At 46.9% G+C, this 23,261-nt stretch overlaps 8 non-coding genes and 2 pseudogenes across 8 annotated transcripts; all 10 read left to right on the top strand.

Moving 5' to 3' along the window:
* The first annotated feature begins 5,738 nt into the window (after positions 1-5,738).
* On the top strand, positions 5,739-5,912 carry LOC143727271 (U2 spliceosomal RNA; annotated as a pseudogene).
* Positions 5,913-6,346: 434 nt separating this feature from the next.
* On the top strand, positions 6,347-6,510 carry LOC143726884 (U1 spliceosomal RNA). The gene has a single exon (XR_013199109.1). It is a non-coding gene; the product is annotated as a U1 spliceosomal RNA (small nuclear RNA).
* Positions 6,511-7,638: 1,128 nt separating this feature from the next.
* LOC143727114 (U2 spliceosomal RNA) lies at positions 7,639-7,829 on the top strand. Its single transcript, XR_013199323.1, has one exon. It is a non-coding gene; the product is annotated as a U2 spliceosomal RNA (small nuclear RNA).
* A 434-nt stretch (positions 7,830-8,263) lies between these two features.
* LOC143726872 (U1 spliceosomal RNA) lies at positions 8,264-8,427 on the top strand. The gene has a single exon (XR_013199097.1). It is a non-coding gene; the product is annotated as a U1 spliceosomal RNA (small nuclear RNA).
* Positions 8,428-15,054: 6,627 nt separating this feature from the next.
* LOC143727310 (U2 spliceosomal RNA) lies at positions 15,055-15,230 on the top strand (annotated as a pseudogene).
* Positions 15,231-15,664: 434 nt separating this feature from the next.
* Positions 15,665-15,828, top strand: LOC143726696 (U1 spliceosomal RNA). The gene has a single exon (XR_013198930.1). It is a non-coding gene; the product is annotated as a U1 spliceosomal RNA (small nuclear RNA).
* A 1,129-nt stretch (positions 15,829-16,957) lies between these two features.
* On the top strand, positions 16,958-17,148 carry LOC143727113 (U2 spliceosomal RNA). Its single transcript, XR_013199322.1, has one exon. It is a non-coding gene; the product is annotated as a U2 spliceosomal RNA (small nuclear RNA).
* Positions 17,149-17,582: 434 nt separating this feature from the next.
* LOC143726871 (U1 spliceosomal RNA) lies at positions 17,583-17,746 on the top strand. The gene has a single exon (XR_013199096.1). It is a non-coding gene; the product is annotated as a U1 spliceosomal RNA (small nuclear RNA).
* A 1,128-nt stretch (positions 17,747-18,874) lies between these two features.
* Positions 18,875-19,065, top strand: LOC143727112 (U2 spliceosomal RNA). The gene has a single exon (XR_013199321.1). It is a non-coding gene; the product is annotated as a U2 spliceosomal RNA (small nuclear RNA).
* A 434-nt stretch (positions 19,066-19,499) lies between these two features.
* On the top strand, positions 19,500-19,663 carry LOC143726695 (U1 spliceosomal RNA). Its single transcript, XR_013198929.1, has one exon. It is a non-coding gene; the product is annotated as a U1 spliceosomal RNA (small nuclear RNA).
* Positions 19,664-23,261: the final 3,598 nt, after the last annotated feature.

The raw sequence follows: 23,261 nt of genomic DNA, 5'->3' as shown, positions 1-23,261 counted from the left end.
GCTTTGGTCTGCCCGCTCACTTTTAGGGCAGAATGTTTGTTGGTCCAAAATCCCAGGTTGCACTCCAAAGTGTCGTGTTGTGCGCTCTGCTGTGATCCATTTTCGGTGTCAACAGTCAAGCTGAGCTTGTATTGCTGTGAGCTGAGCTTGTTTGCTGGCGACCTTTAGACCCTCTCGCCACGGCCCAGGTGGGCGTGGCCTTTGACGGCTCCCCCGCCTCTGCGTCATTGTGTCATCGCTTCTCGGCCTTTTGGCTAAGATCTAGTATCTGGTCCGAGGGTAGAGGCAGCGATCGCCTCTTGGAGGTTTTTCCGGCTTGGGTCGTTCAGTGGCTTGAGCCTCAAACTTCTGAGAGGTATATTGGCAGTGCCTTTTTTTTTTTTTATCCGGACGACTTGGTTTTCCAAGGAATCTTTTGTTCTTAAGGTAAGTTATTTATTTATTTATTTATTTATATATTACGGTTTTAAGGTTGTGTTTTAAATAGCTGTTGGTGTCTCCACCATGTCGGCTGCTCGTGCCGGCATGCGGAGGCACCACAGCGTGCGTTTTTTATTTAAAGAGGTGGATGGTAAGCTCCTGGGGTTGTCACGTCTTGACTTCTCCAGGAAGCTGATCCAGAAAGCCCTAAATTTTAGACCCGAGGACTTGAACTGCCTAGTAACTCTCCCCCTGAACAAAGGTTTTGATTTAAGTTTCAAAAGTGCTTCCCTGTTAATTGAATTCTGGCAAAGGTTTGATGCATGCAAAGCCCAATTCGCTATGTTTACTGTGGAGAAACTTTCTGACAATTCATTAAAAACTGTGATTGTTAGGATGTTTAATGAAACAGTGAATGGGGAGGACATTTGTGTCTGGCTGGGCAGATTTTGCACTGTTCGGGGTCAACCAACCAAAGTGTTAGATGAAGATGGTATCTGGAATTGCTCCTGGCGAATTCCCATTAAACAATGGGAGGACGCCGGGGGCTACCAGGGCCTGAAGCATCTGCCTTCAATGATTGTGTTGGGAGAGAACAGGGGCTACATTCACTACCAAGGAATGCCCAAACTGTGCAGGAAGTGTGGGAGGATGGGGCATTTAGCTGATGCATGCAAGGAATTAACATGTGGGAAGTGTAGAGGAATTGGTCACATCTTTGAAGAATGTACCATTGGCAGAAGGTGTAATCTTTGTGGTGAAACTGACCATCTCTACAGAGATTGCCCTAAAAGTTTTGCCAACAAATTGAAAGGGAACAAAATGGCCGCCCCACATGTGGAACAAACAAAAGAACAAAGAGAGAAGGAGGTGGTCCCTGAGATTTTGGCGGGAATTTCAAATTCCCAGCCAGCCTCAGGGATTTGTCAGGAAAAAGGAAGTGGGGCGGCCACAGGGGCGGAGTCACAGCTTGAAACCGAACAGGGGGAGGAAACCACTCCCGGACAAGATAAAGGAAAGGAAACAGAAGACGGAGAGGATGAAACGGTTTCCTCCCTCAACACCGTCTCGGAGGTGAGTATGCCCTCCAGTGGGAGTGAAACTGACCTTTCACTCCCAAATGCTCAAGTGCAGAAGAGAACTGCGGGATCTCCGTTGTGTGTAGTAGTGGAGAAAAGAATGAGGGCTACACAAGGGCTGGATAGTTTCTCCCCGGAGGATCCAGACCGCATGTGGCCCTCAGAATCCCCTAATGAAGTTTCCTTTCTGCATTTTAAGCTAAGAACATCAACACCGAAAGAGTCGCAAGAGTTCAGCTCTGTGGCTTCGGCAGTGTCAACCTCTTGCCCTCCTGAACCCAGCCCCCATGGGAGAAGGGAGAGGCATGAGGAACAAGAAATAACATAATTTTAAAGATGCCTCTGTATGTCTTTTATTAGTCTTCTTTTAAAAGTTCATATCATTTTAACTATACTGCTCATGGCCCTCACAATCTCTACAATAAATGTGAGAAGTGTGAGAAGTGATATACGAGCACAGAGCGTTTTATCCTTTTTAAAATCCTGTAAGTCAGATGTGTTTTTATTGCAAGAATGTGCTTTGCCCTTTTTATCCAATTACAGAAAGTGGGAGGAGCTTTGGACCCCTGGACATTCTATCTGGAGTGGGTCCAATTTTAACAAAAATGACGGTGTTGCTATTTTAATCAACAATCCAAACATCTTGGTGAAGGGCAGCACGGTGGTAAGGGATGGGCGAGCAATTTTAGCAAACTTGACTTTTTTAGATAAGGATTTTAATGTTCTTAATGTGTATGGTTTTAATGATAAGAATGAAAGATATGAGCTTTTAGAAGACCTGCAGCCCCACATGTTAGGGAGGGCCCCTTTGGTGGTGGCAGGGGATTTTAACTGTGTCTTAACTCCGAAAGATAGGAAGAGGGTAGAAGGTTTTAAATTTGACAAAACATCGGTTTTATTGCAAAATTTAGTCAGAGATTTTAATTTTGTCGACTGCTTTAAAAAAATGCATCAGAGAGAGGAGGGCTTCACCTGGTTCAGTGGTGATGGCACCAGAGCCTCTCGCATTGACTACATTTCTACACGGGACTGCTTGCCAACCGATGCTACATTATCCCCCCTCTTTTTTTCTGATCACATGATGCTATCCTGCACCCTTTCACTGGCCTCTGGTGTGACAGTAGGAGGAGGGCTGTGGAAGTTGAACTGCTCCCTGTTGGAGGATGAGGAAGTATTTAGTGAGTACAGGGAGCAGTTCAGCCGATGGCAGACCCTCCAAGACTTTTATGATTCACGTGCACAGTGGTGGGAAATGGTAAAGGAACGGACGAGACAGTTTTTTAAGAAAATAGGAAAGGAGAAAAAGAAAAAAGAAAAGAGACGCATGATGGGGTTGCAAAAACGACTACAGAGGTATTTTAATCTTTTAAAAATTGGGTTTGATTTTAGTGAAGAAATAAAAGAAGTAAAACAAGAAATGTCAGTTTTAGCCCAAATTCAAAGTAAAGGTGTCATTTTAAGGAGTAGAGAACAAGATATTGAAGAAGGGGAAAAGTGTACAAGATATTTTTTTAAAAAAATTATAACACGGGGAGGGGCTTTGACAACTTTGAAATCGGATGGGAGGGTGGTAAATGAAACAGAAGAGATTTTAAGAGGGGTGGAAAACTTTTATAGTGATTTATATGGCCTAAAACAAGTACACGACGATACCTTAATGGAAGTTTTAAATTTTTTAGACAAAAAGCTCCAGAGTCAATGTGCACTTTTAAGACAGGATTTTACGATTTTAGAAATACAAAAAGCTCTGAAAGGTTTTAAGCGTGGGAAGTCCCCAGGACTAGACGGACTACCACTTGAATTTTACTTGACCTTTGGGGACATTTTAGCACATGACTTACTGACTGTTTTTAAAGAATTTGACAATGTGAACAGACTTCCAGACAGCTTCAGAATAGGGATAGTGACGCTATTACATAAGAAAGGCGACAAGACTGACTTAAAGAATTGGCGACCCATCACTCTTTTAAACGTTGACTGCAAACTTTTTAGCAAAATTTTAGCCACGCGTATGTCGACAGTTTTAGCAGACGTAATCCACTTGGATCAAGCATGCGCCGTGCCCGGAAGGAAGATCACGGACAGCCTGGTACTGATCAGAGACGCCATCTGTTTTGCGAGAGACAGAAACATTCAGCTAGTAGTCCTAAATTTAGACTTTGAAAAGGCATTCGACCGTATCTCGCACCAGTTCCTGTTTAAGGTACTGGAAAAAATGGGGTTTCCTGGGAGGTTTATAGCCTGGGTGGGACTGCTGTACAACGAGCTGTCTAGCAGAATTTTGGTTAACGGGCATTTATCCAAAGCTGTAAAACTCCACAGCGGCGTCCGTCAGGGGTGTCCTTTATCTCCCCTTCTGTATGTGGCTTGTATTGAGCCACTGGCACAAATCTTGAGAAGGGATAAATGGATTAAAGGACTAGACATCCCAGGGACTGGTGGACTGACGGCGACCTGTGTTTTATATATGGATGACGTGACCCTTTTAGCGACTGACCTTTTATCAGTACGAAGAGCAATGGACTTGACTGACTGGTACGGTCGGGCCTCGGGCGCCAAGCTCAATAGGAGTAAGTCCGAGGCCCAGCTCTTCGGGCCGTGGGGGAACGTGGACACAGTTGGACTAGATTTGGATTTTAAAGACAATGATTTGAAAATTTTAGGTGTAAAATTTGACAGAGAGGGTGGAGGACAAGGAAACTGGACTGACATGTTAGGGAAAGTCAGGCAAAGACTGGGCTTTTGGGGACTGAGACAATTGACGTTTGAAGGCAAGATTTTAATTTTTAAAGCTGTGATTTTACCACTGATTTTACTTGTCTGTTCTGTTTTTAGTCCCCCAAGACGATTCCTGGCAAACCTGGAGAGGGCGGTATTTTATTTCCTGTGGGGGTCCAAGTGGGAACGACTAAAGAGGGAGGTCGTCAAAAAGAAAAAAGAGAATGGCGGGAAAGGCCTCCCAGACCCCCACCTGTTTTTAGGCAGCCGCTTTGCCGCCCTCCACATCCAGTACGCACTGACCCCATCCAGAGAACACAAGACAGCAGCCATGACCCGATTCTGGATGGGGTCATACCTAAGAACTTTGAAAATTTTACCCATTGATCTTAAAAGTCCTGTGTCTTTTAATTTGTCAAAAGAGCATAGTTTTATTAAGAAATTTTTAAAGAAATATCTTTTAGAGACAAATGATGCCACCATTTTAACTAACCATAAGTCTCTTATCTCTCTTGTGCAGGATCGAGAATCGGTGAGCCCGGTTCCAGGCCTCACACTAGGTGAGGCCAAAGATGTTTGGAGGAACGCAGCCCACCCAGCTCTCCAGAACAGGCTTAAAGACTTGTCGTGGATGGTGGCTCATGAGATCCTCCCGGTCAGGGCGGTTATGCACTCCAGAGGCATGGCCAAAAACTCCACCTGCCCACGGTCCGGATGTGGTTCCCCGGAGACCGTTCGACATCTGCTCTGGGAGTGCGGCGCTGCGCGGGACCTGTGGGCCAAGACCGGCCCCCTGTTTTTCCCGTGCCTGCCAGCGGGTGGGGCCCAGGTGGACTACAAGCTCGCCATCCTGGGGGTGGGTCAGGGCTTGAAGGAGCTGACACAACCAAAATTTTCCTCGCTCTGGCTCACCCTAAACGTGATCAAGGATGCCATCTGGGTCACCAGAAATCTGCTGGTGGGGAAACGCGTGACGGTCCCCCTCCACGCGTGCGAGCAGAAAATAAGATCAACGCTGCAGGGTGGGCCGCACGTCGTTATTCGGATGGGGGGGCCGGGGTCACACGTAGAAGGTCCCGGCCGCCACCGACCCTGGCCGCCCGTAGATGCACCCTCACCACACCGGCTACGGGAACAGCGGGCCAGCGGGCCGGAGGAGAGGGGATCTCCGCTGGGCACCAGAAGCGGGGAGTCTGGGGCCTGTTCTGGAGACCTGGAGTGAATGGACAATCTTGATAGGGACTCACCCTCGATCCTTTACAAGAGATGTTTTATTTGGCAAGTTTTATTGTTTTATTGTTTTTATGTTTTATTCCTATTTATTTTAATCCATTTACGTTTCCTTTAATACAACTCAAATATTAACATACATGGACTTTTACACAACACACAATCAATAATTGATTTTTAACTATAAAGTGTGTCTTTTTTATTTGTTTTTGTTGTTTTAAGATGTGTAAATAAATACTTGATTTATAAAAAAATGTAAATGGAAAACATGGAATGAAAACCTGTGACAATAAAACTTTTTCGAAAGAAAAATCTGTTCTTATCAGTTTAATATCTGATACGTGCCCTACCCGGGCACCATATATTAAATTGATTTTTGGAACTGGGAGATGGAAGAGGGGCTTGCTCCGTCCACTCCACGCATCGACCCGGTATTGCAGTACTTCTGGGAACGGTGCACCCCCAAAAACTGTGTTCAATGAAAGAGATGTTTTAGTCTTGTGTGGCAGCAGGTGTTAATGGAAGTAACGTATATTGCTGTGTATGGGTGCTTTAAAGGTGTTGTAGGTGATCATATGCTATACAGGTAATGGTGGTGTGAGAGGGAAAAAAAAACAACAACTCTGTTCTTATCTCGTTTAACATCTGATTCGTCCACTATCCGGTGACCGCGTATGAAATTGATTTTTGGCTCATGGATCCGGAGCATGAAAACAACATCATCCACAACAACAACAGCAAAAGAGCCCGACTCTGCAGGTTTTTGATGTCTCTCTCTTATCTCTTGGAGTTTTTACGAATGAGCTGATGAGTTGAATCAGGTGTGTGTTTGATTGTCCGACCGTTGGTGAGGATTGCGGAGAGGGACATGGTGCCTCTGACGGGAGGCCTGGGAATTCATACTTACCTGGCAGGGGAGACACCATGATCAGGAAGGTGGTTCCCCCAGGGCGAGGCTCGGCCATTGCACTCCGGTTGTGCTGACCCCTGTGAATTCCCCAAATGTGGGAATCTCGACTGCATAATTTATGGTAGTGGGGGACTGCGTTCGCGCTCTCCCCTGGACACACTGGTTAAAAGAGCAGATTGTTCGAGTTCCTCTTCTTCTGGTAGTTAACGACCTAGGAAGTCCAGAGAATTGAACTGCAGTGGTTGATTGAGAGATGTAAAACTCTCAACCTAGGACCAGTCTGCAAAAGTAGGGCTGTTTTTTAGGTTTTTTTTTCATCATTCTTCAAATAATCTCCATTATTCAACCAGCGCTTTTATTGGCAGCAGTGGTCCTAGAAGCAAAGTTGTTCCGAATGAGGAGTTCTATCATGTGGTATGAATACCTTGTGCATGTGTGAAAAATCACCTGACATACAGTCGCCTATGGCCGTATTCATGTTGTTGTTTTTACTGTTTACAGCGCCACCAAGTGGCCAGTCGCCACATCCCTTTTCACCTGAGCACAGGCTGAGCCCGTGCACAGGTGTACCGACTTGGGTGTAATTGTCTCATTCCGTTGGAGAGTTATGGCCATTTAAGTAAAGCCCGCCTCGCCCACTCCCAACGTTTTGGCGTCCCGTCGCCAACGTGAATCGAAATTCCGACTTTTTTCCCCATCGCTGTCGGCAATCAGACTCCAGGGAATCTTTCTGCACCGGTTTGGGTCAGATCGGGCGAAAGACCTAGGACTAGTGTGCAAAAGTAGCTTTTTCACAAAATCCCAAATACCCGAAAATCTCGCCAGCGCAACCATCGAATCCGAGGCCTGCGTCTTGTTCGGCCCGAGCCAAGGATTCCGGTGATGTAAGACACTTGGGTCTGCGACGGACGGTTCAGGAGTTACGAGGCATTTCGTACTTCTGATCGCTGCAGCGCCACCTTGGGGCCGATTGGGCCGAGCCTTGGTGATGTTGTAGACCGGGCGGGTACTACCATCCCTCAAGAGTTTCAAGTCTCTTCGACGTACGCTTTGGTCTGCCCGCTCACTTTTAGGGCAGAATGTTTGTTGGTCCAAAATCCCAGGTTGCACTCCAAAGTGTCGTGTTGTGCGCTCTGCTGTGATCCATTTTCGGTGTCAACAGTCAAGCTGAGCTTGTATTGCTGTGAGCTGAGCTTGTTTGCTGGCGACCTTTAGACCCTCTCGCCACGGCCCAGGTGGGCGTGGCCTTTGACGGCTCCCCCGCCTCTGCGTCATTGTGTCATCGCTTCTCGGCCTTTTGGCTAAGATCAAGTGTAGTATCTGTTCTTATCAGTTTAATATCTGATACGTGCCCTACCCGGGCACCATATATTAAATTGATTTTTGGAACTGGGAGATGGAAGAGGGGCTTGCTCCGTCCACTCCACGCATCGACCCGGTATTGCAGTACTTCTGGGAACGGTGCACCCCCAAAAACTGTGTTCAATGAAAGAGATGTTTTAGTCTTGTGTGGCAGCAGGTGTTAATGGAAGTAACGTATATTGCTGTGTATGGGTGCTTTAAAGGTGTTGTAGGTGATCATATGCTATACAGGTAATGGTGGTGTGAGAGGGAAAAAAAAACAACAACTCTGTTCTTATCTCGTTTAACATCTGATTCGTCCACTATCCGGTGGCCGCGTATGAAATTGATTTTTGGCTCATGGATCCGGAGCATGAAAACAACATCATCCACAACAACAACAGCAAAAGAGCCCGACTCTGCAGGTTTTTGATGTCTCTCTCTTATCTCTTGGAGTTTTTACGAATGAGCTGATGAGTTGAATCAGGTGTGTGTTTGATTGTCCGACCGTTGGTGAGGATTGCGGAGAGGGACACGGTGCCTCTGACGGGAGGCCTGGGAATTCATACTTACCTGGCAGGGGAGACACCATGATCAGGAAGGTGGTTCACCCAGGGCGAGGCTCGCCCATTGCACTCCGGTTGTGCTGACCCCTGCGAATTCCCCAAATGTGGGAATCTCGACTGCATAATTTATGGTAGTGGGGGACTGCGTTCGCGCTCTCCCCTGGACACACTGGTTAAAAGAGCAGATTGTTCGAGTTCCTCTTCTTCTGGTAGTTAACGACCTAGGAAGTCCAGGGAATTGAACTGCAGTGGTTGATCGAGAGATGTAAAACTCTCAACCTAGGACCAGTCTGCAAAAGTAGGGCTGTTTTTTAGTTTTTTTTTTCATCATTCTTCAAATAATCTCCATTATTCAACCAGCGCTTTTATTGGCAGCAGTGGTCCTAGAAGCAAAGTTGTTCCGAATGAGGAGTTCTATCATGTGGTATGAATACCTTGTGCATGTGTGAAAAATCACCTGACATACAGTCGCCTATGGCCGTATTCATGTTGTTGTTTTTACTGTTTACAGCGCCACCAAGTGGCCAGTCGCCACATCCCTTTTCACCTGAGCACAGGCTGAGCCCGTGCACAGGTGTACCGACTTGGGTGTAATTGTCTCATTCCGTTGGAGAGTTATGGCCATTTAAGTAAAGCCCGCCTCGCCCACTCCCAACGTTTTGGCGTCCCGTCGCCAACGTGTATCGAAATTCCGACTTTTTTCCCCATCGCTGTCGGCAATCAGACTCCAGGGAATCTTTCTGCACCGGTTTGGGTCAGATCGGGCGAAAGACCTAGGACTAGTGTGCAAAAGTAGCTTTTTCACAAAATCCCAAATACCCGAAAATCTCGCCAGCGCAACCATCGAATCCGAGGCCTGCGTCTTGTTCGGCCCGAGCCAAGGATTCCGGTGATGTAAGACACTTGGGTCTGCGACGGACGGTTCAGGAGTTACGAGGCATTTCGTACTTCTGATCGCTGCAGCGCCACCTTGGGGCCGAGCCTTGGTGATGTTGTAGACCGGGCGGGTACTACCATCCCTCAAGAGTTTCAAGTCTCTACGACGTACGCTTTGGTCTGCCCGCTCACTTTTAGTGCAGAATGTTTGTTGGTCCAAAATCCCAGGTTGCACTCCAAAGTGTCGTGTTGTGCGCTCTGCTGTGATCCATTTTCGGTGTCAACAGTCAAGCTGAGCTTGTATTGCTGTGAGCTGAGCTTGTTTGCTGGCGACCTTTAGACCCTCTCGCCACGGCCCAGGTGGGCGTGGCCTTTGACGGCTCCCCCGCCTCTGCGTCATTGTGTCATCGCTTCTCGGCCTTTTGGCTAAGATCTAGTATCTGGTCCGAGGGTAGAGGCAGCGATCGCCTCTTGGAGGTTTTTCCGGCTTGGGTCGTTCAGTGGCTTGAGCCTCAAACTTCTGAGAGGTATATTGGCAGTGCCTTTTTTTTTTTTTTTTTATCCGGACGACTTGGTTTTCCAAGGAATCTTTTGTTCTTAAGGTAAGTTATTTATTTATTTATTTATTTATTTATTACGGTTTTAAGGTTGTGTTTTAAATAGCTGTTGGTGTCTCCACCATGTCGGCTGCTCGTGCCGGCATGCGGAGGCACCACAGCGTGCGTTTTTTATTTAAAGAGGTGGATGGTAAGCTCCTGGGGTTGTCACGTCTTGACTTCTCCAGGAAGCTGATCCAGAAAGCCCTAAATTTTAGACCCGAGGACTTGAACTGCCTAGTAACTCTCCCCCTGAACAAAGGTTTTGATTTAAGTTTCAAAAGTGCTTCCCTGTTAATTGAATTCTGGCAAAGGTTTGATGCATGCAAAGCCCAATTCGCTATGTTTACTGTGGAGAAACTTTCTGACAATTCATTAAAAACTGTGATTGTTAGGATGTTTAATGAAACAGTGAATGGGGAGGACATTTGTGTCTGGCTGGGCAGATTTTGCACTGTTCGGGGTCAACCAACCAAAGTGTTAGATGAAGATGGTATCTGGAATTGCTCCTGGCGAATTCCCATTAAACAATGGGAGGACGCCGGGGGCTACCAGGGCCTGAAGCATCTGCCTTCAATGATTGTGTTGGGAGAGAACAGGGGCTACATTCACTACCAAGGAATGCCCAAACTGTGCAGGAAGTGTGGGAGGATGGGGCATTTAGCTGATGCATGCAAGGAATTAACATGTGGGAAGTGTAGAGGAATTGGTCACATCTTTGAAGAATGTACCATTGGCAGAAGGTGTAATCTTTGTGGTGAAACTGACCATCTCTACAGAGATTGCCCTAAAAGTTTTGCCAACAAATTGAAAGGGAACAAAATGGCCGCCCCACATGTGGAACAAACAAAAGAACAAAGAGAGAAGGAGGTGGTCCCTGAGATTTTGGCGGGAATTTCAAATTCCCAGCCAGCCTCAGGGATTTGTCAGGAAAAAGGAAGTGGGGCGGCCACAGGGGCGGAGTCACAGCTTGAAACCGAACAGGGGGAGGAAACCACTCCCGGACAAGATAAAGGAAAGGAAACAGAAGACGGAGAGGATGAAACGGTTTCCTCCCTCAACACCGTCTCGGAGGTGAGTATGCCCTCCAGTGGGAGTGAAACTGACCTTTCACTCCCAAATGCTCAAGTGCAGAAGAGAACTGCGGGATCTCCGTTGTGTGTAGTAGTGGAGAAAAGAATGAGGGCTACACAAGGGCTGGATAGTTTCTCCCCGGAGGATCCAGACCGCATGTGGCCCTCAGAATCCCCTAATGAAGTTTCCTTTCTGCATTTTAAGCTAAGAACATCAACACCGAAAGAGTCGCAAGAGTTCAGCTCTGTGGCTTCGGAAGTGTCAACCTCTTGCCCTCCTGAACCCAGCCCCCATGGGAGAAGGGAGAGGCATGAGGAACAAGAAATAACATAATTTTAAAGATGCCTCTGTATGTCTTTTATTAGTCTTCTTTTAAAAGTTCATATCATTTTAACTATACTGCTCATGGCCCTCACAATCTCTACAATAAATGTGAGAAGTGTGAGAAGTGATATACGAGCACAGAGCGTTTTATCCTTTTTAAAATCCTGTAAGTCAGATGTGTTTTTATTGCAAGAATGTGCTTTGCCCTTTTTATCCAATTACAGAAAGTGGGAGGAGCTTTGGACCCCTGGACATTCTATCTGGAGTGGGTCCAATTTTAACAAAAATGACGGTGTTGCTATTTTAATCAACAATCCAAACATCTTGGTGAAGGGCAGCACGGTGGTAAGGGATGGGCGAGCAATTTTAGCAAACTTGACTTTTTTAGATAAGGATTTTAATGTTCTTAATGTGTATGGCTTTAATGATAAGAATGAAAGATATGAGCTTTTAGAAGACCTGCAGCCCCACATGTTAGGGAGGGCCCCTTTGGTGGTGGCAGGGGATTTTAACTGTGTCTTAACTCCGAAAGATAGGAAGAGGGTAGAAGGTTTTAAATTTGACAAAACATCGGTTTTATTGCAAAATTTAGTCAGAGATTTTAATTTAGTCGACTGCTTTAAAAAAATGCATCAGAGAGAGGAGGGCTTCACCTGGTTCAGTGGTGATGGCACCAGAGCCTCTCGCATTGACTACATTTTTACACGGGACTGCTTGCCAACCGATGCTACATTATCCCCCCTCTTTTTTTCTGATCACATGATGCTATCCTGCACCCTTTCACTGGCCTCTGGTGTGACAGTAGGAGGAGGGCTGTGGAAGTTGAACTGCTCCCTGTTGGAGGATGAGGAAGTATTTAGTGAGTACAGGGAGCAGTTCAGCCGATGGCAGACCCTCCAAGACTTTTATGATTCACGTGCACAGTGGTGGGAAATGGTAAAGGAACGGACGAGACAGTTTTTTAAGAAAATAGGAAAGGAGAAAAAGAAAAAAGAAAAGAGACGCATGATGGGGTTGCAAAAACGACTACAGAGGTATTTTAATCTTTTAAAAATTGGGTTTGATTTTAGTGAAGAAATAAAAGAAGTAAAACAAGAAATGTCAGTTTTAGCCCAAATTCAAAGTAAAGGTGTCATTTTAAGGAGTAGAGAACAAGATATTGAAGAAGGGGAAAAGTGTACAAGATATTTTTTTAAAAAAATTATAACACGGGGAGGGGCTTTGACAACTTTGAAATCGGATGGGAGGGTGGTAAATGAAACAGAAGAGATTTTAAGAGGGGTGGAAAACTTTTATAGTGATTTATATGGCCTAAAACAAGTACACGACGATACCTTAATGGAAGTTTTAAATTTTTTAGACAAAAAGCTCCAGAGTCAATGTGCACTTTTAAGACAGGATTTTACGATTTTAGAAATACAAAAAGCTCTGAAAGGTTTTAAGCGTGGGAAGTCCCCAGGACTAGACGGACTACCACTTGAATTTTACTTGACCTTTGGGGACATTTTAGCACATGACTTACTGACTGTTTTTAAAGAATTTGACAATGTGAACAGACTTCCAGACAGCTTCAGAATAGGGATAGTGACGCTATTACATAAGAAAGGCGACAAGACTGACTTAAAGAATTGGCGACCCATCACTCTTTTAAACGTTGACTGCAAACTTTTTAGCAAAATTTTAGCCACGCGTATGTCGACAGTTTTAGCAGACGTAATCCACTTGGATCAAGCATGCGCCGTGCCCGGAAGGAAGATCACGGACAGCCTGGTACTGATCAGAGACGCCATCTGTTTTGCGAGAGACAGAAACATTCAGCTAGTAGTCCTAAATTTAGACTTTGAAAAGGCATTCGACCGTATCTCGCACCAGTTCCTGTTTAAGGTACTGGAAAAAATGGGTTTTCCTGGGAGGTTTATAGCCTGGGTGGGACTGCTGTACAACGATCTGTCTAGCAGAATTTTGGTTAACGGGCATTTATCCAAAGCTGTAAAACTCTACAGCGGCGTCCGTCAGGGGTGTCCTTTATCTCCCCTTCTGTATGTGGCTTGTATTGAGCCACTGGCACAAATCTTGAGAAGGGATAAATGGATTAAAGGACTAGACATCCCAGGGACTGGTGGACTGACGGCGACCTGTGTTTTATATATGGATGACGTGACCCTTTTAGCGACTGACCTTTTATCAGTACGAAGAGCAATGGACTTGACTGACTGGTACGGTCGGGCCTCGGGCGCCAAGCTCAATAGGAGTAAGTCCGAGGCCCAGCTCTTCGGGCCGTGGGGGAACGTGGACACAGTTGGACTAGATTTGGATTTTAAAGACAATGATTTGAAAATTTTAGGTGTAAAATTTGACAGAGAGGGTGGAGGACAAGGAAACTGGACTGACATGTTAGGGAAAGTCAGGCAAAGACTGGGCTTTTGGGGACTGAGACAATTGACGTTTGAAGGCAAGATTTTAATTTTTAAAGCTGTGATTTTACCACTGATTTTACTTGTCTGTTCTGTTTTTAGTCCCCCAAGACGATTCCTGGCCAACCTGGAGAGGGCGGTATTTTATTTCCTGTGGGGGTCCAAGTGGGAACGACTAAAGAGGGAGGTCGTCAAAAAGAAAAAAGAGAATGGCGGGAAAGGCCTCCCAGACCCCCACCTGTTTTTAGGCAGCCGCTTTGCCGCCCTCCACATCCAGTACGCACTGACCCCATCCAGAGAACACAAGACAGCAGCCATGACCCGATTCTGGATGGGGTCATACCTAAGAACTTTGAAAATTTTACCCATTGATCTTAAAAGTCCAGTGTCTTTTAATTTGTCAAAAGAGCATAGTTTTATTAAGAAATTTTTAAAGAAATATCTTTTAGAGACAAATGATGCCACCATTTTAACTAACCATAAGTCTCTTATCTCTCTTGTGCAGGATCGAGAATCTGTGAGCCCGGTTCCAGGCCTCACACTAGGTGAGGCCAAAGATGTTTGGAGGAACGCAGCCCACCCAGCTCTCCAGAACAGGCTTAAAGACTTGTCGTGGATGGTGGCTCATGAGATCCTCCCGGTCAGGGCGGTTATGCACTCCAGAGGCATGGCCAAAAACTCCACCTGCCCACGGTCCGGATGTGGTTCCCCGGAGACCGTTCGACATCTGCTCTGGGAGTGCGGCGCTGCGCGGGACCTGTGGGCCAAGACCGGCCCCCTGTTTTTCCCGTGCCTGCCAGCGGGTGGGGCCCAGGTGGACTACAAGCTCGCCATCCTGGGGGTGGGTCAGGGCTTGAAGGAGCTGACACAACCAAAATTTTCCTCGCTCTGGCTCACCCTAAACGTGATCAAGGATGCCATCTGGGTCACCAGAAATCTGCTGGTGGGGAAACGCGTGACGGTCCCCCTCCACGCGTGCGAGCAGAAAATAAGATCAACGCTGCAGGGTGGGCCGCACGTCGTTATTCGGATGGGGGGGCCGGGGTCACACGTAGAAGGTCCCGGCCGCCACCGACCCTGGCCGCCCGTAGATGCACCCTCACCACACCGGCTACGGGAACAGCGGGCCAGCGGGCCGGAGGAGAGGGGATCTCCGCTGGGCACCAGAAGCGGGGAGTCTGGGGCCTGTTCTGGAGACCTGGAGTGAATGGACAATCTTGATAGGGACTCACCCTCGATCCTTTACAAGAGATGTTTTATTTGGCAAGTTTTATTGTTTTATTGTTTTTATGTTTTATTCCTATTTATTTTAATCCATTTACGTTTCCTTTAATACAACTCAAATATTAACATACATGGACTTTTACACAACACACAATCAATAATTGATTTTTAACTATAAAGTGTGTCTTTTTTATTTGTTTTTGTTGTTTTAAGATGTGTAAATAAATACTTGATTTATAAAAAAATGTAAATGGAAAACATGGAATGAAACCCTGTGACAATAAAACTTTTTCGAAAGAAAAAAATCTGTTCTTATCAGTTTAATATCTGATACGTGCCCTACCCGGGCACCATATATTAAATTGATTTTTGGAACTGGGAGATGGAAGAGGGGCTTGCTCCGTCCACTCCACGCATCGACCCGGTATTGCAGTACTTCTGGGAACGGTGCACCCCCAAAAACTGTGTTCAATGAAAGAGATGTTTTAGTCTTGTGTGGCAGCAGGTGTTAATGGAAGTAACGTATATTGCTGTGTATGGGTGCTTTAAAGGTGTTGTAGGTGATCATATGCTATACAGGTAATGGTGGTGTGAGAGGGAAAAAAAAACAACAACTCTGTTCTTATCTCGTTTAACATCTGATTCGTCCACTATCCGGTGGCCGCGTATGAAATTGATTTTTGGCTCATGGATCCGGAGCATGAAAACAACATCATCCACAACAACAACAGCAAAAGAGCCCGACTCTGCAGGTTTTTGATGTCTCTCTCTTATCTCTTGGAGTTTTTACGAATGAGCTGATGAGTTGAATCAGGTGTGTGTTTGATTGTCCGACCGTTGGTGAGGATTGCGGAGAGGGACACGGTGCCTCTGACGGGAGGCCTGGGAATTCATACTTACCTGGCAGGGGAGACACCATGATCAGGAAGGTGGTTCACCCAGGGCGAGGCTCGGCCATTGCACTCCGGTTGTGCTGACCCCTGCGAATTCCCCAAATGTGGGAATCTCGACTGCATAATTTATGGTAGTGGGGGACTGCGTTCGCGCTCTCCCCTGGACACACTGGTTAAAAGAGCAGATTGTTCGAGTTCCTCTTCTTCTGGTAGTTAACGACCTAGGAAGTCCAGGGAATTGAACTGCAGTGGTTGATCGAGAGATGTAAAACTCTCAACCTAGGACCAGTCTGCAAAAGTAGGGCTGTTTTTTAGTTTTTTTTTTTCATCATTCTTCAAATAATCTCCATTATTCAACCAGCGCTTTTATTGGCAGCAGTGGTCCTAGAAGCAAAGTTGTTCCGAATGGGGAGTTCTATCATGTGGTATGAATACCTTGTGCATGTGTGAAAAATCACCTGACATACAGTCGCCTATGGCCGTATTCATGTTGTTGTTTTTACTGTTTACAGCGCCACCAAGTGGCCAGTCGCCACATCCCTTTTCACCTGAGCACAGGCTGAGCCCGTGCACAGGTGTACCGACTTGGGTGTAATTGTCTCATTCCGTTGGAGAGTTATGGCCATTTAAGTAAAGCCCGCCTCGCCCACTCCCAACGTTTTGGCGTCCCGTCGCCAACGTGTATCGAAATTCCGACTTTTTTCCCCATCGCTGTCGGCAATCAGACTCCAGGGAATCTTTCTGCACCGGTTTGGGTCAGATCGGGCGAAAGACCTAGGACTAGTGTGCAAAAGTAGCTTTTTCACAAAATCCCAAATACCCGAAAATCTCGCCAGCGCAACCATCGAATCCGAGGCCTGCGTCTTGTTCGGCCCGAGCCAAGGATTCCGGTGATGTAAGACACTTGGGTCTGCGACGGACGGTTCAGGAGTTACGAGGCATTTCGTACTTCTGATCGCTGCAGCGCCACCTTGGGGCCGATTGGGCCGAGCCTTGGTGATGTTGTAGACCGGGCGGGTACTACCATCCCTCAAGAGTTTCAAGTCTCTACGACGTACGCTTTGGTCTGCCCGCTCACTTTTAGGGCAGAATGTTTGTTGGTCCAAAATCCCAGGTTGCACTCCAAAGTGTCGTGTTGTGCGCTCTGCTGTGATCCATTTTCGGTGTCAACAGTCAAGCTGAGCTTGTATTGCTGTGAGCTGAGCTTGTTTGCTGGCGACCTTTAGACCCTCTCGCCACGGCCCAGGTGGGCGTGGCCTTTGACGGCTCCCCCGCCTCTGCGTCATTGTGTCATCGCTTCTCGGCCTTTTGGCTAAGATCAAGTGTAGTATCTGTTCTTATCAGTTTAATATCTGATACGTGCCCTACCCGGGCACCATATATTAAATTGATTTTTGGAACTGGGAGATGGAAGAGGGGCTTGCTCCGTCCACTCCACGCATCGACCCGGTATTGCAGTACTTCTGGGAACGGTGCACCCCCAAAAACTGTGTTCAATGAAAGAGATGTTTTAGTCTTGTGTGGCAGCAGGTGTTAATGGAAGTAACGTATATTGCTGTGTATGGGTGCTTTAAAGGTGTTGTAGGTGATCATATGCTATACAGGTAATGGTGGTGTGAGAGGGAAAAAAAAACAACAACTCTGTTCTTATCTCGTTTAACATCTGATTCGTCCACTATCCGGTGGCCGCGTATGAAATTGATTTTTGGCTCATGGATCCGGAGCATGAAAACAACATCATCCACAACAACAACAGCAAAAGAGCCCGACTCTGCAGGTTTTTGATGTCTCTCTCTTATCTCTTGGAGTTTTTACGAATGAGCTGATGAGTTGAATCAGGTGTGTGTTTGATTGTCCGACCGTTGGTGAGGATTGCGGAGAGGGACACGGTGCCTCTGACGGGAGGCCTGGGAATTCATACTTACCTGGCAGGGGAGACACCATGATCAGGAAGGTGGTTCACCCAGGGCGAGGCTCGCCCATTGCACTCCGGTTGTGCTGACCCCTGCGAATTCCCCAAATGTGGGAATCTCGACTGCATAATTTATGGTAGTGGGGGACTGCGTTCGCGCTCTCCCCTGGACACACTGGTTAAAAGAGCAGATTGTTCGAGTTCCTCTTCTTCTGGTAGTTAACGACCTAGGAAGTCCAGGGAATTGAACTGCAGTGGTTGATCGAGAGATGTAAAACTCTCAACCTAGGACCAGTCTGCAAAAGTAGGGCTGTTTTTTAGTTTTTTTTTTCATCATTCTTCAAATAATCTCCATTATTCAACCAGCGCTTTTATTGGCAGCAGTGGTCCTAGAAGCAAAGTTGTTCCGAATGAGGAGTTCTATCATGTGGTATGAATACCTTGTGCATGTGTGAAAAATCACCTGACATACAGTCGCCTATGGCCGTATTCATGTTGTTGTTTTTACTGTTTACAGCGCCACCAAGTGGCCAGTCGCCACATCCCTTTTCACCTGAGCACAGGCTGAGCCCGTGCACAGGTGTACCGACTTGGGTGTAATTGTCTCATTCCGTTGGAGAGTTATGGCCATTTAAGTAAAGCCCGCCTCGCCCACTCCCAACGTTTTGGCGTCCCGTCGCCAACGTGTATCGAAATTCCGACTTTTTTCCCCATCGCTGTCGGCAATCAGACTCCAGGGAATCTTTCTGCACCGGTTTGGGTCAGATCGGGCGAAAGACCTAGGACTAGTGTGCAAAAGTAGCTTTTTCACAAAATCCCAAATACCCGAAAATCTCGCCAGCGCAACCATCGAATCCGAGGCCTGCGTCTTGTTCGGCCCGAGCCAAGGATTCCGGTGATGTAAGACACTTGGGTCTGCGACGGACGGTTCAGGAGTTACGAGGCATTTCGTACTTCTGATCGCTGCAGCGCCACCTTGGGGCCGATTGGGCCGAGCCTTGGTGATGTTGTAGACCGGGCGGGTACTACCATCCCTCAAGAGTTTCAAGTCTCTACGACGTACGCTTTGGTCTGCCCGCTCACTTTTAGGGCAGAATGTTTGTTGGTCCAAAATCCCAGGTTGCACTCCAAAGTGTCGTGTTGTGCGCTCTGCTGTGATCCATTTTCGGTGTCAACAGTCAAGCTGAGCTTGTATTGCTGTGAGCTGAGCTTGTTTGCTGGCGACCTTTAGACCCTCTCGCCACGGCCCAGGTGGGCGTGGCCTTTGACGGCTCCCCCGCCTCTGCGTCATTGTGTCATCGCTTCTCGGCCTTTTGGCTAAGATCAAGTGTAGTATCTGTTCTTATCAGTTTAATATCTGATACGTGCCCTACCCGGGCACCATATATTAAATTGATTTTTGGAACTGGGAGATGGAAGAGGGGCTTGCTCCGTCCACTCCACGCATCGACCCGGTATTGCAGTACTTCTGGGAACGGTGCACCCCCAAAAACTGTGTTCAATGAAAGAGATGTTTTAGTCTTGTGTGGCAGCAGGTGTTAATGGAAGTAACGTATATTGCTGTGTATGGGTGCTTTAAAGGTGTTGTAGGTGATCATATGCTATACAGGTAATGGTGGTGTGAGAGGGAAAAAAAAACAACAACTCTGTTCTTATCTCGTTTAACATCTGATTCGTCCACTATCCGGTGGCCGCGTATGAAATTGATTTTTGGCTCATGGATCCGGAGCATGAAAACAACATCATCCACAACAACAACAGCAAAAGAGCCCGACTCTGCAGGTTTTTGATGTCTCTCTCTTATCTCTTGGAGTTTTTACGAATGAGCTGATGAGTTGAATCAGGTGTGTGTTTGATTGTCCGACCGTTGGTGAGGATTGCGGAGAGGGACACGGTGCCTCTGACGGGAGGCCTGGGAATTCATACTTACCTGGCAGGGGAGACACCATGATCAGGAAGGTGGTTCACCCAGGGCGAGGCTCGGCCATTGCACTCCGGTTGTGCTGACCCCTGCGAATTCCCCAAATGTGGGAATCTCGACTGCATAATTTATGGTAGTGGGGGACTGCGTTCGCGCTCTCCCCTGGACACACTGGTTAAAAGAGCAGATTGTTCGAGTTCCTCTTCTTCTGGTAGTTAACGACCTAGGAAGTCCAGGGAATTGAACTGCAGTGGTTGATCGAGAGATGTAAAACTCTCAACCTAGGACCAGTCTGCAAAAGTAGGGCTGTTTTTTAGTTTTTTTTTTTCATCATTCTTCAAATAATCTCCATTATTCAACCAGCGCTTTTATTGGCAGCAGTGGTCCTAGAAGCAAAGTTGTTCCGAATGGGGAGTTCTATCATGTGGTATGAATACCTTGTGCATGTGTGAAAAATCACCTGACATACAGTCGCCTATGGCCGTATTCATGTTGTTGTTTTTACTGTTTACAGCGCCACCAAGTGGCCAGTCGCCACATCCCTTTTCACCTGAGCACAGGCTGAGCCCGTGCACAGGTGTACCGACTTGGGTGTAATTGTCTCATTCCGTTGGAGAGTTATGGCCATTTAAGTAAAGCCCGCCTCGCCCACTCCCAACGTTTTGGCGTCCCGTCGCCAACGTGTATCGAAATTCCGACTTTTTTCCCCATCGCTGTCGGCAATCAGACTCCAGGGAATCTTTCTGCACCGGTTTGGGTCAGATCGGGCGAAAGACCTAGGACTAGTGTGCAAAAGTAGCTTTTTCACAAAATCCCAAATACCCGAAAATCTCGCCAGCGCAACCATCGAATCCGAGGCCTGCGTCTTGTTCGGCCCGAGCCAAGGATTCCGGTGATGTAAGACACTTGGGTCTGCGACGGACGGTTCAGGAGTTACGAGGCATTTCGTACTTCTGATCGCTGCAGCGCCACCTTGGGGCCGAGCCTTGGTGATGTTGTAGACCGGGCGGGTACTACCATCCCTCAAGAGTTTCAAGTCTCTACGACGTACGCTTTGGTCTGCCCGCTCACTTTTAGTGCAGAATGTTTGTTGGTCCAAAATCCCAGGTTGCACTCCAAAGTGTCGTGTTGTGCGCTCTGCTGTGATCCATTTTCGGTGTCAACAGTCAAGCTGAGCTTGTATTGCTGTGAGCTGAGCTTGTTTGCTGGCGACCTTTAGACCCTCTCGCCACGGCCCAGGTGGGCGTGGCCTTTGACGGCTCCCCCGCCTCTGCGTCATTGTGTCATCGCTTCTCGGCCTTTTGGCTAAGATCAAGTGTCTGGTCCTAGGGTAGAGACAGCGATCGCCTCTTGGAGGTTTTTCCGGCTTGGGTCCTTCAGTGACTTGAGCCCCAAACTTTTGAGAGGTACATTGATCCAGCTGCTTTTATTCCGGTTCTGTTTTAAGGTAAGACCTTTTTAATATATTTATTTATTTATTTATTGTTTTTTAAAGTTTTAGGCTGTTGGTGTCTCCACTATGTCGGCTGCCCGTGCCGGCATGAGGAGGCACCACAGCGTGCGTTTTTTATTCAAAGAAGTTGAGGGGAAGCTCCTGGGGATGTCACGTCTTGACTTCTCCAGGAAACTGATCCAAAAAACTCTAAATTTTAAACCTGATGATCTGAATTGCATCGTGACTCTGCCCCTGAACAAAGGATTTGATGTTAGTTTTAGAGCGGTTTCCCACCTGAATGATTTCTGGCACAGATTTGAAGTAGCTAAATCCCAGCTGTCCATGTTTACTGTTGAAAAGCTCTCTGACAACACACTTAAAACTGTGATTGTTAGAATGTTTAATGAGACAGTGACTGGGGAGGACATTTGTGTCTGGCTGGGCAGATTTTGCACAGTTCGAAGCCAGCCAGTCAAGGTTTTAGATGAGGATGGTATTTGGACATGCTCCTGGCGAATTCCCATTAAACAATGGGAAGACGCTGGGGGCTACCAGGGCCTGAAGCATCTGCCTTCTATGATTGTGTTGGGTGAGAACAGAGGCTACATTCACTACCAGGGTATGCCCAAATTATGTAGAAAATGTGGAAAGTTTGGGCACTTAGCTGAAGCATGCCAGGAAATGATATGTGGGAAATGCAGAGAAATTGGTCATACTTTTGAAGAGTGTACCAATGGCAGGCGGTGCAACCTCTGTGGGGAGTCATCCCATCTCTACAGAGATTGCCCTAAAAGTTTTGCCAACAAACTGAAAGGCAACAAAATGGCCGCCCCACATGTGGAACAAACAAAAGAGCAAAGGAAGGAGGAGGCGGTCCCTGAGGTTTTGGCGGGAAATTCTATTTCCCAGCCAGCCTCAGGGAGTGGGCAGGAGGAAGGAAGTGGGGCGGCCACAGGGGCGGAGTCAAGTTTTAACAGCGAACAGAGTGAGGAAGCCGTTCCCCAACAAGAGAGAAGTGAAAACAAAATGGAGGAGGAGGAGGAGGATGCAACGGCTTCCTCACTCTACACCGTATCGGAGGTTAGTGTGGTGGATAGTGGGGGTGAATCCGAGGGTTCACTCCCCAATGCTCAGGTGCAAAAAAGGTCTGCGAGATCTCCTCTGCTTCAAACAGAGGAGAAAAGGCTGCGGGCATCGCATCGGCTAGATAGTTCCTCTTCGTTAGATCTAGACCGTATGTGGCCCGCAGAATCTCCCAATGAAGTCTCCTTTTTGCACGTTAAGCTTAGAACATCGTCACCGAAGGAGCCACAAGAGGTTCTCTCTGTGGACTCTGAGGCGGCGAGCATTTGCCCTCCTGATCCCAGTTTTTCTGGGGAAAGGGAGAAGCAAGTGCTACATGACATAACATGATTTTAATGTAACTTTCTGCAGTCTTTTGGTTTTATCCTTCTATTAATGCTTGTATTTTTAACCATACTGCTCATGGCCCTCACTATCTCTACAATCAATGTGAGAAGTGTGAGGTCTACTTTGCGAGCACAGAGTGTGTTATCCTTTTTAAAAACTTTTAAGTCAGATGTGTTTTTATTGCAAGAATGTGGTTTGCCCTTTTTAACAAATTACAGGAAGTGGGAGGAGATTTGGACCCCAGGATTTTCCATTTGGAGTGGGTCCAATTTTAACAAAAATGACGGTGTTGCTATTTTAATAAAAAATCCCAACCTTTTGGTGAAGGGCAGCACTGTGGTGAGGGACGGGCGGGCAATTTTAGCAAATCTGACTTTTTTAGGTAAGGATCTTAACATTTTAAATATGTATGGTTTTACTGAAAAAAATAACAGGTATGAGCTTTTAGAAGACTTGCAACCCCACATGCTAGGCAGGGCTCCCCTAGTGGTAGCAGGGGATTTTAATTGTGTATTATCAAAAAAGGACAGAAGGAGGGTAGGAGAGGATTTTAAGGTCGACAAGACATCGGTTTTATTACAAAATGTAGTCAAAGATTTTAAGTTAGTTGACTGTTTTAAAACAATGCATCAAAGAGAGGAAGGCTTCACCTGGTTCAGTGGTGACGGTGCCAGAGCCTCTCGAATTGACTATATTTTTACCAGGGACCTCCCGCCGACCGATGCTACATTGACCCCCCTCTTTTTTTCCGACCACATGATGCTGTCTTGCACTCTTTCACTCCCCACGGGTGTGACTGCAGGGGGAGGGCTGTGGAAGCTGAACTGTTCCCTATTAGAGGACGAGGAAGTGGTTAGTGAGTATAGGGAGCAGTTCAGCCAATGGCAGACCCTCCAGGACTTTTACGACTCACGTGCA

Source organism: Siphateles boraxobius, unplaced genomic scaffold (genome assembly GCF_051911475.1).
Source record: "Siphateles boraxobius isolate OS27281-9 unplaced genomic scaffold, OSU_SipBor_1 77, whole genome shotgun sequence".
In the NCBI taxonomy this organism is placed as follows: Eukaryota; Metazoa; Chordata; class Actinopteri; order Cypriniformes; family Leuciscidae; genus Siphateles; species Siphateles boraxobius.
Note: the sequence above shows the minus strand (reverse complement) of the source record. Positions and strands in the feature narration are given on the sequence as shown.